We start from the raw sequence: 4,932 nt of genomic DNA on the forward strand, positions 1-4,932 counted from the left end.
AAAGAAGGGAAATTGGGAGACACAGGCACAAAGGGAGAATACCACATGAAGATGAAGGCAGAGATCTGGGTTGAATGTTTCTACAAGACAAAGAATTCCAAAGATTGCCAGCAAATCACCAGTAGCTAAGAAAGAGATGTGGAACAGATTCTCCCCTACAACTCTTAGAAGGAATCAACTTTGCTGGCACCTTGATCTCAAACTTCTAGCTTCCAGAACAGTGAAACAATGCATTTCTCTTGATTAAACCACCCAGTTTGTCATACTTTGTTATGGCAGCCCTAGAAAACTAATTCATGTGGTATTGGGGGAGAAATATCTGGGGTCATGTGACATCTCTGGGGTCCCCTGAGGACTAGGTTTCTCATCTTGTCTTTGGATAGTGTCCTCTGTTGTATCTGCTACTAATGTATGAGGTGCCATCATATTTCTTTTAACGTGGACCATCTACATGCTGTCTATCAACTGGGTCTCATGTGCTGTCCATGAACATATGGACAACATCCTCCAGACCTCTCTGCCCCTTGAAGTACGGGAACATTAGGCTGCTAGCCTGTATCACTCAGGAGTGCCCTGGAGTCTCTGAGAATGCCCAGGTCCATTCTTCTGTCATTGCTGCTCTGCTGCCTTGTCACCATGCTCCCTGAGAAGCTGCTCCCAGAGGCTCAAAGCCTCTTTCTCCTCCCTCCTTCCTTCCTCTGCTCCTCCGGGGCTAGGAATTAGAAGAATAGAGAAAACAATGTCTTTTTCTTTGCTGTTGCAATTTTAAGAATATTTTAATCTCAAAGGAACATTTCCATAATAAAATTTTGAAGTATGAAAAATGACAAGAGAAAGAATTCTGGTAGGGAGAAGTAGAAATAATATATTGAGGAACAGGAACATTTAGTTTAGTTCCCTATCATTCTACATTTTGTAATTCTTCTCATCCTTTTTCTTTAAAACTATGGTTTCTTTTAAAGTTTCAGATTTTTGTTTTGTTTTTTCTTTAGCTCTCATTGATTGTCATCGCTTCTCTGGTTAACACTAATTGGCCGTCAGTGCATTTTGTGTACCTGCATCAAACACTAATTGGTCATATGTGTGGGTGTGTGGGTGTGTGGGTGTGTCTTTGGGGGATTGTCCAGTAGTCCCCACTGCATGTTTCTTGGCCACATTTCCTCCTCCCATCCCCTCCTCGGATCCTGCTTTTTCTTTTCTTTTCTGCTAGGGTCCCCTGGCCATATCCTTAAGAGTCTGATTTAATTGATCTGGTATGGATCCTGAGTATTTATATTAATTTTAAAAAGCCTCCAGGTTATTCAAATGTACAACCAGGCTTGAGAACCACTTTTATAGAGGCTGGATATTTCCTGAAATCTGAGCATATGCCTAAAATTTCAGCAACATTCATCAAGTTTATGGCGGTGTCTGGAAAATGCTGTATTTCTATGGCACAGATAATAAACACAGAGAACACACAGCACATGATTCATCAATTAGCAAACTTGCTCATCAAGTACCAGCATTTTCACTGTGCTAACAAAAAAGATAATGTTTAAAGCAATGGTTCTCAGACTTTGGCCTACATAAAAATCACCTCTTATTCTTCAAATATTAAAAGGTTTCCTGACCACAAGACCTTGCACCTGCTGTTCTCTATCTGAAACACGATTTCTCTGCATCTTTGTGTGACCGGCTCCTTCTTATTCTCTAGGTCCTACCTTCTGTGTCACCTCCTCACAGAAGTAGTGATGAAAACAAAACCCTCCTCTTAGCTAAACACAGTACCTAAAATTTAGTAGGCATTCCCTCGCAAACATGAATAAATGAATCAAAGAATGAATAAACATATTAGCAAATGATGTTGTATTAGTCAAACCGTTTCCTCATCACCATGCAAGACAGAAGATTGCCAGGCTAGGCTGTTGAGACACAGGCAGGCACCGCAGCCCTGAGAGTGCAATACACTAGCACATCTTCCTATTTATTCCCTCCAAAACCCCTGCGCAATATTAATTGCCTCACTTATCTTTGTTGATTGTTGCTATTATCTCTCTCAAATTCTAAAATTCAAGTTCCATGCAAGTTCCATTATCTTTTTTATTCTTGGAATAAAATGGGTATTTAGTAAGTCCTAGTAGATGAAAGGGAGGAAAAGGAGAGGGAGGAGCTTTTCTGACAAGCAGAAAGTTGGCACAAAAACCTATTTTATCTTAGCCTCATGCTCACTTGGACCTCATTGTGGCACCCCTAAGTGGCTAGAGAGGTTTAAAAAAAAGTCCGTTTGCCCTCTCCCTAGTCTGGCTCTACTTATGACCTATTCTCCAACACACCGAGGGATCATTCTAAGGAGGAAATCTAATCAATCACTTCCTTGACTAAAACCTTCAGTGTCTTTCCAGCATGGCATGAAAGGCTCTTGATAATCTAGTATATTAGTTTCCTGTGGCTGCTGAAACAAATTATCACAAATATAGTGGCTTAAAAGAACACAAATTTATTATCCTACAGATCGGGCAGTCAGAAGTTCAAAATTAGTCTTACAGGGCAAAAATTCACGTGTCAGCAGGGCTGCGTTACTTCTGGAGGCTACAGGGGAGAATCTATTTCCTTGCTTTTCTCATCTCCTAGAGGCCACTTATATCCCCTACCTCCTGGCCCCTTCCTCCATCTTCAAAGTGGGTCACCCCAACCTCTGTGTTTGTCATCACAATGCCTTCTCTCACTCTGACCCTCTTGCCTCTTCTTACAAGAACTTTTATGATTACATTGGGTCCACCTGATAATCAAGGTTTATCTTTCTGTCTCGAGATCTTTACATAATTACATCTACCAATTCCCTTTGGCCATGTAAAGTAACATATTTATATGTTCCTGGGATTAGGAAGTGGACAGTTTTGGGGAAGGGAGGAGCATTGTTCAGCCTACCTTATCTATTTCCTGCCTACCTTTCTTTCTTCACTTCTTGTCATGCTCACTCCATGCTTATTCACAGCCCCAGTTCTCAATCATTGGCCTTTGCACTTACCACTCCCATCGTCCGGCTAATTGATACCGGTTCCTCTAGACTAACCTCAGGCATCACCTCTTCTGGGAAGACATTCCCTCACTGGTTAGGATATGGTTCACTGAGTGCTCCTAATAGCACCTTATGCTTATTCCCATTGTCGCCACACTGATTTGTAATTACACGATTTATCTGACGCCTCTGTGGCCTTTTAAGCATTCTGGCATAGAGGACTATGACTTCCTGGGGCTTCTGTCTCTCGCTAACACAGTAGCTAAAATTTAGTAGGCATTCACTCATAAACCTGAATAAATGAATCAAAGAATGAAAAAACATATCAGTGAATGATGCTGTATTAGTCAAACTGTTTCCTCATCACTGTGCAAGATAGAAGATTGTCAAGCTAGGCTGTTGAGAGAGAGGCAGGCACTGCATCCCTGAGAAAGCAGCGCATCTGGGCAGCCATGTGTAAGAAGTCGGTTGCCTTCCCCATCCACAGTTACCTCCCCAGCTGCACTCTTAACCACTGTAACCACAGAAGTGGGGAAACAACAGGTGGGGTGGGCTGGGGAGACAATTTTCCAAAGGTTCATTTCTCTGATAAATATCTGCATTTAATTTTGTTTGTTGATGTTTAGTTTAGTTTAGATCCACACTAAAGTCTATCCTAACTTCTGAATTACAATGGCTTTTAGCATTTGTGTGTAGCTTGTAATGACACAGCTGTTCTGACCAAGAAAGTGGGATGCATAAAATATTTTAGGCTCAAGGAACATATTAATGCTCCTCAAGAGACTAGTAAAAACCAAATGTGAAGCAAACAACAGGCAAAGCCCCTGAGGTTTGAAAAATAAAGTTTAAACACTGAATTGTGCTGAAACATTTGAGTTTATCTGGAGGATCCCTCAACTATAAATTATTATAGCCAATTTGCCTCTACTCTAGGTAAAGATTTTTCATCAAGAGGTGGAGGACTTGAAGAGACTGAAAGGACTTTTTTTGATGTCAAAGTAGTAGTTACTGCAAAGTGTTAACTGCATTATTCATATTAATTTTAATATTCATAATATTAAAATGTAGAATAATCAGAAAACATTTTAATATTAAGCTTATCCACTGATAGAATAAAATATTACTTTTAGAGCCTAAGGAATCATCAGTTTAATTAGATAGAGGCTCATAAACGCTATAGCATGAGACTGATAAACATACTGTAAAATCTGTTTTTTACATAATAATAAACTTTCATGAATTTAAATGTGAATTTGCCAGTGTAGATTTGAATGATGCTTAGGCTTCTACTTATTAAAAATTTAAAAACCCTAGTAAAATAAAAATAGCACATAAGCCAGGGAAGTAAAACAGTGTTTCAATGATGAAATGTTAAAAATATTCCATTATATTTAGGGATAAGACAAAGGCAATTCTACTGTCACCACTTTCAACATTGTTCTAGAAATGCTATGGAATGCAATTAGATAAGAAAACAAAGTAAAAAGTATAAATATTGAACAGGAGGAAACAAAATTATCATCATTGGCTGATGAAATTGTATGTTTGGAAAACAGAAGGCAATTGAGGAAAACAAAAACACTGCAAGACACAGATAATTCATTAAGGTCTCTGATTATAATATTTTCATATATAGCTATTTATTTAAATCCTTATTGAATTTTTACTACTAAGCTATTACTTGCTTGTGCTCCAACTTCAAGAAAAATAGATGTGTGTAATATATTAATAATAAGTAAAAGATGCTACTCTAATCACACTCCAGAAATAATCATAATAAATAACTGATATGCATGCACTTCTATGCATGTACTGTTATTCTAAATATCACATAGTGAAATAAATGTTCAAGAATAGCCTACACAATTCCAGACAAGAAAAGAATTGAGAAGAGACTAACCGCACAAGTGGTTTCAAAATCTGATTCAGCA

This window comes from Propithecus coquereli, unplaced genomic scaffold, assembly GCF_000956105.1.
Source record: "Propithecus coquereli isolate 6110/MARCELLA unplaced genomic scaffold, Pcoq_1.0 Scaffold110, whole genome shotgun sequence".
NCBI classification, from domain to species: Eukaryota; Metazoa; Chordata; class Mammalia; order Primates; family Indriidae; genus Propithecus; species Propithecus coquereli.